We start from the raw sequence: 13045 nt of genomic DNA, 5'->3' as shown, positions 1-13045 counted from the left end.
CAGATAAACCATGGTAACTGTAGTAAAAATGTGGCTATTTTTTTGTAGTTCAAGTTCTACTTAAAAAAAAAAAAAAAAAAAAACATTGTTAGACCATGGGCCATGGATTATTTTTACTGTAAATGCTGTATTAAACCATGGTTTATTTTTACTATGGTTTTACTTTAAATGCTGTACTAAAACCATGTTTATTCTTGTATTTACTATAGTTTTACAAAAAAAAAAAAAAAAAAAAAAAAAAAAAACAGTTGAAATGTGGTAAAAATGACTACCTAGAAAAAGAAAAACTACTTTTTTTTTTTTTTTGGAGTTAGTTTTACTTAAAGGGGTCATCGGATGCAAAGTTCACTTTTTCATGTTGTTTGAACATTAATGTGTGTTGGCAGTGTATATACAAATCTACCCTATAATGATAAAAATCCATGCAGTGGTTTTTAATTAATCTGTAAAAATAATATCCCCTTTTTTCAAATCGAGCCATTCTCACACCGTCAGAGGCTACTCCGACGATAGTTGATTGACATGAGTGTCTTACCTCAGATCAGCTGTAACAGTCCGACCTCCATTGTTTCGATTCCGGAGCAGGGATGTAAGTTAGACAAGAATATAAACAAAATATTGCTGGATGTAATAATGAACATAGTGGTCGTCATTTACTCCCGACATCTGACCCGCTGAAGACGCAGTGGATTGTTTGTTTGTGAAGGGAATGCACCTCCTGATCTACATAAATGTTCACGCAAATCGTTCATGATCCAGCTTCACCTACAGCAGAAGTGAGTTTAAGGGTTTTTTATGAATCTCTGCAATCGTCTTTCCTAATAACGTGCTAGTTAACAAGTTTAGCAGCTAAACGCGGCTAAATGCGGCTAAAATAAACAGGCTCGTCACTCCGCAGAGAGAAGAGAGGGGCGGGGCGAGCAGAGCTCATTAACATTTAAAGCAGCCTCGACCAGAACGGGATGATTTTTGCAGAGCTGATTTTGTCAAGGTACCATGGATTATTTTTACTATGGTTTTACTGTAAACGCTGTGTTAAAACCATGGTTTATTTTTTAGTTACTAAGATTTTACTACAAAAATCATTATTAAACCATGGTTACACTGGTAAAAGCATGGTTAATTTTTGTAAAGAATCTTGGTTTGACAATCTCAAAGACATTGATTCAGCATAATGTGGTAGACTGCAGGTGGCATGAGCTCACCGTATTCTCCGGAGAGAGAGAGAGAGAGCGGGTAGTATAATGGTTTGCTTATTCAGAGGTTTGGTCGGATAAAAAGATAGTGTCTCACTTGTTCAGATGTGATTGCTGATTAAACAAACTGCCCCTTTATACGGGCTCAGGGCAAGGGGGTGGAGGTGGAAATTAAACAAGAAAGAATGAGACACAAAGAAACTCAGAAAGAGAGCAAATGTTCTGAGTCAGCTAAGCTGGATTTCTCCAGCGCAGCGCCCCCTTCTGGCACACCCTCCCAAATACAACAAGCTCTGTGAGTGTGCTTTCTTACTTTTCTGTTTCTTTAACCTTCTCACTATGAGCTTCAGCCTGATTGAGAGGAATGCCAGTCATGCAATTCTCCAGACACACACACACACACACACACAATTCATCTCAACACCCCGCAGGTCTCCACATGTTTGCATAAACACACGCATTGGAAAAGAGTCACAGTCGGGAGAGTTTGATTAAGCGCTGTCAGTGTATTACACATATATAAAACAAAGACCTGTGTGTGTGTATGTCTGGAGAGCTGTGTGTCAGGCATTCCTCTTCGTCAGACTCACGGTCACGACTGGGAGCTGTGTGTTTTTTTGTGTATGTTTAGTTTTGCACGTTTTGCTTGCCGTTGAGTTCCAGCATCACGCCGGGAGTGTGAGCTTTGGCCATAAAGGTACATTGTGAGGGGCGGCTGTGTCATAAGCGTGCCCCTGGGTGGTGTTTTCTGTATGGATACAGACTTTGACCCTGAGCTTAATTATTTGTGGGTTGAGGGTGCAAGAGGTCACTGAAAATTTGTATTTGAATGAAATGTGATAGACAGGGGTACGTGCAATACGTGGCTGGGTGTTTGTGGTGCATTTTACTACTTTGATGAGAGATGTGGGAGAGGTTTTTTTTTTGTTCTTTTTTTTTTTTTTGTTGTTGTTTTTTTTTTTTTTTTTTTTACTGGATCACTGATATAACCCCTTTTTTTACTGATCTATTAATTATAAAATACATAAAAAATGCAATTCAAACAGGAAATTACTTAAACACACCTTTTCTATAATAAGCATTTTTAACATTTCTAAACTGTGTTTTAATATTCAAAAAATGAATAAAAAGGCTCATTAAAATGAAATTCTCGAAAAGAAAAAAACTATTTGTAAAAAACCTATATATTTTTATTTATATTGTGCATGTATATACTGTGTGTATATACACACACAGATATACTATCTATATCTATAGTATACTATATAATATACACACACACAGTAAACTATATATACAGTATACTATATATACAATACATATGTACGTTTAAATATATACTTTAAACTTTATACAACATAAGTAACATTATACTGTATAAGGAAAGGACGTGACATGTGGCCAAGTACGGTGACCCATTCTCAGAATTTGTGCTCTGCATTTAACCCATCCAAGTGTACACACACCCCGGATCAGTGGGCAGCTATATTGCTGTAGCGCCCTCAGTTATGGTATTGAGGGTGGAGAGAACACTGATCATTCACTCCCCACACCTACAATCCCTGCCAGACCTGAGACTCAAACCTTCGAGTTACAAGTCCAACTCTTTTTGGCAAATGTAAAAGCCTTTTCACACCAAAAGCCTCAGGCTTTGAGAAAAGTAAATTCACGTCTGTACAGTAGACCACAGAAGAAAGAAAAACAAATGTTAGATTATTTTGAGTAATTTTCACTTATTAGTATAGTTGAATTGGATCATCGAAGGTTGGCAGCAATCGGTTAATAAAATGGTATTAAATGCATAAAGGATATTTGTATTATTTAACATGTTTAAATATTGCAGGTTTGCAGCATACTCTGAGTAGAATTTCACTGTTTTTATTCATTTTGAGGAATACTGAACCTGTTTTTTGTGAGTGAGATGAATTAATGCATGTTCACATTTATTCTAGAACTAACATCTTACTCACGATTTCTCTCAACATGGGACAGGAGAGCTTTCAATCAATAAATGGGGGGAAAAGTAACTGGCGTTATTTGAAAAAAGTAACTCAGATATGTTCTTGTCAATTAAAAAGTAATGCGTTACTTTACTAGTTACTTGGAAAAAGTAATAATATTACGTAACTTGCGTTACTTGTAATGCGTTACCCCCAACACTGTATATATATATATATATATATATATGTGTGTGTATGTATATATATATATATATATATACAGTCTACCATATATACGTTATATATTTGTATACAAAGTACACACACAGTACACTATATATATACCGTATACTATATATACATTATATATGTATATATTTAAAGTATATAATACATGCACACAATATACTACATATATATAGTATACTATATATACATATATATATATATAGTATGTATACAGTACATATACTATAGTATAAAGTGTGTGTATATATACACACACACACACACACATATTTAAAGTATATACACACACAGTATACTATATGTATATACAGTGTACAATATATGTATACATTTAAAGTATAAACACACAGTATACTATATATATACATTTTATATCTGTTTATATATCTATATACATGTTATATATGTAAGTTTAAAGTATATACACACAGTATACTATATATACTATATATGTATATATTTAAAGTACACACACACACACAGTACACTATATATATACCGTATACTATATATACATTATATATGTATATATTTAAAGTATATAATACATGCACACAATATACTACATATATATAGTATACTATATATACATATATATATATATAGTATGTATACAGTACATATACTATAGTATAAAGTGTGTGTATATATACACACACACACACACACACACACATATTTAAAGTATATACACACACAGTATACTATATGTATATACAGTGTACAATATATGTATACATTTAAAGTATAAACACACAGTATACTATATATATACATTTTATATCTGTTTATATATCTATATACATGTTATATATGTAAGTTTAAAGTATATACACACAGTATACTATATATACTATATATGTATATATTTAAAGTACACACACACACACACACAGTACACTATATATATACCGTATTATATACATGCATTATATATGTATACATTTAAAGTATATAATACACACACAATATACTATATATATACAGTATACAATATATATGTTTATACACACACACAGTATACTATACATATATACAGTATATATATATAACTATATATGTTATATATGTTAATATTTAAAGTATACACACACAGTATACTATATATAGTATACTATATATATGTTATATATGAATAAAAAGGCTCATTAAAAATGAAATTCTCAAAAAGAAAACCCCTATTGCTTTTTTATTAGTGTAAATATATTGCTTTTGAAACCTATACATTTTTGTTTAAATTGTGCATGTATATACTGTGTGTATACACACACACACAGTATACTATATATACATTATATAAGTATACGTTTAAAGTATATAATATACACACAGTATACTAACTATATACATATAACTATATATATATATATATAGTTTATGAAACTTCATGACAAAAGTAATATTTATGAATTAATAATTCATGGCATTTGTAAAAAAAAAAAATATTTTACATTGTAAATATATTTTAAAAAAAAACTTTTTGAAAATAATGATTAAGAATTGTACATTCATATTTATTCAAAGTTTAAGAAATAAAGTTGCTTTTTACTTGATGGTTACACCACATGATACCATGATACATTTAGAGTTACTAAAGTGAAACTTTGCTTATAAGTGATAAAAAGTTTTTCAAATTCTAATGAAGCTACCGTGAACTTGCAAGAACTTGCACGTTTTTTAACCTGGAATTTTCCTTTATCATGGACATGTTTTTTCCTTCAACATTATTACAAAAGCCACACGTGACCTTCATGGCAATCCTATGGATGTGCACAAACAACCGAAAAGCCAAGACCTTGTTGTATACCTCCTTCCTGTGTGTTTGTGAGTGTGTGAGTGAAACAGATCTGCTGGGGTGGGGGGGTTGAAGGGATGACCTCATCAGGAAAGGAAACTTTCCCACAGTCTGTACACAAAGCCTGCTGTCAAAAGGTGAACTGAAAGAGAAAGAGAAGAAATTTAACACACTGGATAAAAAAAAGCCTAATCTCAATATACAACCTCTCTAAAAAAGACATCTCAGCTCAAATATTTAGCAGCGAATAAATAGTGGCTCTCACTCACATCAAATTTGTTCCAGAAAAGATTCTTGAGACGATGCTGAGGTGCCATTTTGTCTTGTCTTATTGCCAAGCTCTTAACAGCCATCGTGAGAGGGATCATCGGTTTATCGCGCAAACAAATATTTTCTTAATGACTGTCAACGTATAATACATGACACATGTCTTTCTTAAACACTCTTGACATGTTTAATTCCTCGCTGGGACACGTGAATGCAGCCGGGCTTACAGTCGTAGGCGTTTCTGATTAGCCGAGGCATGCGATGGCTGATAATTACGGATAGAGGCCAAGTGCACGAGCTATGCCTCACCAACAGAACACTGGACCGATGATGTTTTGCTATTAAACCGGCAAGTGTTTTTGTCTGGCTCGCAGATTGCAGCGGTTTCTAAATTAACCAAATGAGCGTCTTTCCTGGAAATGGTGTTTTATGCTTTTGCACTACACAACCCCCTCATGCAATATGACAGCCACATTCTTGGACCTCCCCTCAGACAGGCCGCAGATTGCAGAAAAACCATGCAAGTGTGTGAATGTTACCATATGAATTATGAAAATGCTCAATGGCATGCCGCATGAGGGATTCTGATGTCTGGTAATGTCATTTTCACTGGCGCTTGGACAACGATGCCGATGTCTGAGGAGAATCCTGTAATGTCCGGTGACTTAAATGGGCAGAAACTTTTAACTTTCGCCTGAATCATCTTAATGAATTTCCTTGCTAGTCCACTGGTTTACACAGCTACAGTATGTTTACATGCACCCATGTAATATATTAGTAACCCTTCATGTAAACACTTTAATCTCTCAGAGTCTGAAATTGGATTGGATTCATTCAGATTGGCGAAAATGAGTCCATGTAAACATTCATACTGACATTTATTCATTTGGCAGACGCTCCTGAAAGCATCTCACGTCATGGTTTATGTTTCCTGGGAATCGGACACGCTCCAATTTTGCTGCAAATCTTGGTACGTGGTGGTTTCGGCGTGGTCTAGCTGAAACCAGCATATCTTGTGATATTGCTCACTGACCAAAGTAGACTAACTATGTGATGGAGCCTGGTGGAGTCAAACCAGCATCTGCTTGGAGCCATAATCAGAGTTTGTGTGACTATGAGTCACCTCTAAGCCTAAAGGCAGCTTAATACAATATAATTTAACACAAGGCAATAAAACCAGCCAAAACTATTGTGCTGTATTTTAACTGTCTGCTACCACTGGACTAGTGGCAGACACAATATACTTACAATTTGTTTAGAAATTCTGACGATTATAACAAAAGAGAGAGCCAGTCCACAGTAGGAGCACACAATGCCTCTATAATAAACAAAAAATATTCTATTTTTACAATTAAAATTGTTTCAGATTTTATTTTTATGTTTTTCCTGTATTTATTTATTTATTTATTTTGGGGTTGTCCAATTGATTAATCACAATTAATTGCATCCAAAAAAAAAAAAAGTCTTTGTTTACATGACATATGTAAACAAATGTGTATATGAAAAGTTCAGATGCAAAAGCCTCTAAATCCATCTGACATTTGTCTTTAAAATAAGCATTTTTTTCAGGCTTCAAACCTCTTTCTAGGTTTCCACGTAAGTACCGGCACTTCTAATTGAGCTGAGGCTGGGATTTAGCAGGTTTTAAGCAAAAGTATTTGATGGACGTATACTATGTGTCAGAAGCATTCACTCAGTGTCATTATCTCATTTTTGACTGAGGTGTTTTGCATCTGAACTCTTCATATGTAAATGTGTATAAATGTACATATTTAAGAAATATTTACATGTGCATATATATTCATATTTATATATCAGTTATGTTATATAGATCTAAATATATATTCCATACATTTTTTTAATATATACATGTGTGGATCTATACATAAATATAAATATACAGAGTACACACACGTATATCATTTAAACAAAAACATTTATTTTTGATGCAATTCATTGTGATTAATTGATTGAACAACCCTAAAATAAAAAAAAATAAAAAATAAATAGTTTTAAAGTTTTGAAAAAAGTTTTAAAAAGTTTTTAATTCACGTTTTCTCTTATGTTAATTAATTAATTAATTTATAATATATAATATATATTGATATTACATAACATATGTAAACAAACGTGTTATATAAAATGTATTATAAAATGTATAATATATATATATATATATATATATATATATATATATATACTGTGTATATACAGATACACACACATTTATACACTTATAAACACACACATAAACATATATATTTAGGAAATATTTACAAATTATTACATTATGCATATGTACTCATATTCATATATGATTTAAATATATATGCCATACATTTCTTAAATATATACATGTATATGTCTGCATCTAAATATAAATTTAAATGTAAATATACACAGCACACACACATATATTATCATGTAAACAAAAACATTTATTTTGGATGCAATTAATTGAGATTAATCAACTGGACAGCCCTAAAATAAATAAATAAATAAATAAATAAATAAATAAAATGTTTTTAATTCATATTTTTCCATATTTTTTTTTATTTAAAATGTTCTTTTATTAATCTTTCATTTATTAATTTGTAAATCAATTAATTGTGAATAATCACATCCAAAAATGTTACCATGTAAACAAAACTTTTTTTTGAATGTGATTAATCACAATTAATCGATTTGACTGAATAAATAAATATTGTCAAAATGAAATAAAATAAAGAAAGAAAACATAAAAATTAAAAACACGAAAATGAAAAGAAAAAATAAAACCACAAATAAAACTGATTGTCTTCTTTTTAAAGTTACTCTGTCAACTGCAAATAGTTCAGGTTAAGGAGGTGTTCAATACCTGGAGGAAGCTATGAATTAACATTCCTGTTCATCTCAGTGACAGGTGCCCTAACCCTAACCCTAACCCTAACCCTGACGCAGAACCTAAGAAGGTGTGCAAACTGCTTGCAGCCCCCTAAAATAGTCACAAGAAAAATCTAAAGTAATGTGTGTAATAAAATAATGAAATAACTACATTTGAGCTAATTAAACTGTTTACAATACATGCCGTCCTGTTTCTCAAGCAGCAGGCACTAGAAATGCTAAAGTCAATTCATAGGGTCAATTCAAGTCAAAACATATATTTAATGGAAGCTGGATAAAATTATCTGTCAAATTCATAAATGCGATTTCTTGATTCACATATGTTGCTGCTTGCAAAAAGTCGCGATACATAATATTTTTAAATAGCTGTCAAAGGAGAAATATGTTTCTTGAATGGTGTAATTAGATTCAGAACCAAATAGTTTCTTTATTAGAACATCTCTTTGTACTTAAAATCACTTCAGGACGTCAAAAGCTTGTGTGCACTTCAGATGAGCATGATAAGTGTAACACCGTGTCCTAACTATACCATATACTATAGCCATACTTAAAACAACAACAGATAATTTACCTCAAATCTTGAAAACAAAGATGTACGTTAACAATGCGAACCAACATGTGTATTCCATAAAGACTGTATCAGTCACTCAGTATGTACATTTAATAATGTTAAAAAGGTTTAACATTTATGAATTAGATTATAAACTTATCCTTTTCGTTGCAAGTGCAGTGCGCTTCCAGGGAGAGCCCGCCCACAGACGCTTCTGATTGGCTGTGATATTTGATTGATTCTATCGCGTCGCGTTTTCACATCGCGTCTAGTGTAGACACCCAAATTGCTTATCACTGGAGTCTTGTCACATCGCTTGTAGTTAGGACAGGATATAATGTGTAAGTGGACACTTGGCCCTCACGTTGACCCGGGCCTTTGGGTACGTGTTAAGATACCCAAAGTCTTCTGCTTTGAAATGAACAGCCAGCACACACTCGCCCCAAATTTTCAGAACATTCCCTTCGTAACGCCCTGTCTCTCTCATGACAATGAGCTCAGCAATTTTTTCAGAAACGGGAACGTCACTCACTCTCACATTCCCTTTCAGCTGTAGCCTACGTGCTGTAAAGCACATTCTCAGTGCACTTTTGTGATCTGCTCCCTCTGTGTATTGTCTGCGATTTGAAATACGCACATACACGTTCACACAGAGACTTAATGAACCTGGGCAGGGTGATCACACTCACTTCTCAGCCAAAATGAGGCCAGCAGATTTGTTTTCATGACATCAGCATTTCTACAATACACTTAATGAGGGAGTCCCTGTGCAAGTGTGTGTTTTAAGAGTGAATTATTGGGGACTGTCTGTTCTTACTTTTATTTTTGCATTCTTTTTGGATGCGGTTCATCAGGTGATGTAAGGGGAATTTGATTCTGTGAGGAAGAATTCAGATACAGTGTGTCAAGGTATGTGGTTTGAGTCGTGACAGTGTTAGTTGGATTAATGGTTTAGTGGCGTCAAGCAAGTTCCAAAGCTGCCTTGCTTGCTACTGACTGCATAGACAGCTGCCTTCTAAAGCAACTTCACATTTGAAATGGAATATCGGAATAGAACTGAAACACTGTATGTAGGTTAGCTGCATGCAAGTGCACAGGAGACCTGACACAACTGAATATGATGGAGTTTGGCATTAGCATGTTACTAAGCTAATGACGGGATATTCATTTAATGAAGGAATACTTGAACTAATTAATGTCATTCCATTAATTTTAAATATTTGTTTACTGTTTTCTGTTATCTTTGTCTCTATCCACCATTTTGGTTACCTGTGAAATATATATGCAATACTGTGTTTTTTCTTTTTTTTATGTACTATTTATTTATTTATTTATTTTTCCAACTTTAAAATATATTTTATTTAGTCATATAGGAACATAAAATAAAACATAAAATGTCTACATAATTGTTGTTGTTTTGTTCATTTTTTTATAAACTTAATTAATTAATTAAGGTTATTTATTTATTTATTTATTTATTTAAATGTTTTTGTTTATATACATTTTTAAATACTATTATTTAGTCATGTAGGGTCTTTTTTTGGGACATACAGCTGTAACCATGGCTGCTGATTCATATTTGAACTGAACCCAGTAAGTTGTTATTATTTTGTTTTATTTTATTTTATTTTATTTTATTTTATTTTATTTTATTTTATTTATTTTTTAGTTTTTGTTTGTTTTGTTTAATTTTATTTCATTTTATTATTCTTCCCGACTAGGATCATAAAGTTTTATTGTTTACATATTTTTTTTGTTGTTGTTTTGTTCATTATTATTTTATGCAATTAATGATTTTGTTTACATTTTTAAATACTATTATTTAGTCATGAAGGGTCTTTTTTTGGCACATAGAGCTGTAACTATGAATGCTGATCCACATTTATACTGAATTTGGACCACTGGCCCAGGAAGTTGTTTATTTTATTTTATTTTATTTTATTTTTCCCAACTACGACTTTTTTATTTATTTATTTATTCATTCATTCATTTATTTAAAATATATATTTTTATTTAGTCATGTAGGATCATAAAATGTTATTGTTTACATAAAGTTTGCTGTTTTGTTTATTATTATTTTTGTTTTTTTTAATTATTTTATATCATTAATTAAATTTTTAAAAAATATATTATTTGGTCATGGAGAGTCATACTTTTGTACTGTTGCCGTTTTATTTATTTAATTTATGATTAAAGTTGATTGATTGATTGATTGATTGAGTCATATAAGATCATAGATGTTATTGTTTACATATTTTTTGTTGTTTTGTTTGTTATTATTTTGTTTTTTTTATTATTTTATATAATTAATTATTTATTAAAATGTTTAAATAGTATTATATAGTCATGAAGGGTCATAAAGTTTCACTGCTATGATTTTATTTATTTATTAGTTTTTTATTTTTTTTTATTGTTTTGGTAAAGCATATTTATATAGCACTTTATACAGCACATATTTTTCCAAAACAGCTTCATAAAGAATGGCTCAAATGTTGTGGTCAGGGAGATATGCATATATTTCACCAGTTCCTGTTGTTTAGCAATTATAAATTAGTCGGCTGATTTATGTTACATCACATTCTGGTCTGTCTATAATGGAGATTTGTAATTGCGTTATTGGATTGGTGTGTGGTTACCTTGGCAGTGGATTTGGAGCTAAATGGCTATGTAATCATTGTTTTGTCACTACTGATTTATAGCTGATGAAAATCTAATATCGACCTCAGCGCTGATCCAACACTGGCCCTTGATCCAGAGCAGCTGTGAGTTCTGACCCAGATTCCAACAGCTTGTTGAGAGGAAGGAGCATAGAAACCAGCTAATCAGCCAGTGAAAGAGAGGATAGAGAGAGACTGAGAGAGACTGGGAAAGACAGAGAGAGAAAGAGGGGAAAATGAAGAGATCAGGAAAAAAGATACAAGCATGAGAGACAGATGAGGTGCGTTTAAAAAATACCCTTAAGGTCGTTTGGGATGACAGCATTGTCACAGACCAAAAAGGACTGTTGCCAAGGGCAACCACTCATTCCCACACACTTAAGTGGGGTCAAAAGTGTCCTCCGGGAAATCTAGCACCGGAGAGCAGAGAAAACCATAGCTTTGGATTAAAAGTGCACTTTGTAAATTTTAGTTTGTGTTACACTTTTTATGGCAGTCGTCTTTTAATTACTGACACCTAGTGGTGTGTATTTAGCATCATGCAAAGATTCTCGGTTATCAGTGCCATTGTGGAGAGGCGCTATCAACCTTATTTTTCCCGTAAGAGGGGGCGCGGCCATTTGTAAATTTAATGTGTCTGGCTTCCGGTCTCATCCGCTTCCAGCTATTTTTAGCTGTAAAAAACAGCTTGATTTGCTGCTTGATGTTGCAAACTGGTGTGTCTTACCATATTGTTTTAATGTATTATCCTAATTATGAACACAATGGTATGTAGTGCAAACAGTTTTACCGTTTTCTGCATGCTGTTATTCGTCTCATTATTTCCCTATGGCGGCTTATGAAATGGAAGTCTCACACATTACCAGAAAACAGCTTACTTCCGCGTTGAAAAATAAGTTGGATAAGCAATTCAGATCCATTTCAGTGATTAATTTCTTCAAAAATAACAGGAATAGTCAAGCAGTACTCAGTGGCTCTCATGAGGTAACACACGCTATGTAAAATAAGCAGTTTTTATTAGGCTAATCATATGAATGGCTAATGATAGAGTTAATAGAGGATGATTAATAGAAACAGAGTTATGTGATTAATACACGATTGTGAACTTTTTTTTTCCCCAGAAATATTCTTTACAATGAACAACATTTAAAGCTGAACTTACTTTAAAACCATTTTCACTCAGAAATTGCTAGTAAATTTAACAAATAATTACAACAGCAAGTAACACATTAAATTACACAAAGGGCAAATTTTAAAGTAGATTGAAATTGTATTTTCTTGTAAAGCATAGTATAATAATCTTTGTTTATTTACAACTTTGATAAATATTTTTAGAGTGTTGGTAAATAAATAAATAAAAAAATACTTTAAAGATAGACTGTTTAAAAGTCCTATGAAATTCGCCTGTTTCTCTGAAATATTGTTCACAAATTTGTCTAAATCTGTGTTAGTGAGCACTTCTCCTTTGCCAAGATAATCCATCCACCTCCCAGGTGTGGCATATCAAG

This window comes from Labeo rohita, chromosome 20 (genome assembly GCF_022985175.1).
Source record: "Labeo rohita strain BAU-BD-2019 chromosome 20, IGBB_LRoh.1.0, whole genome shotgun sequence".
Lineage (NCBI taxonomy): Eukaryota > Metazoa > Chordata > Actinopteri > Cypriniformes > Cyprinidae > Labeo > Labeo rohita.
This window is presented reverse-complemented; position numbering follows the sequence as displayed.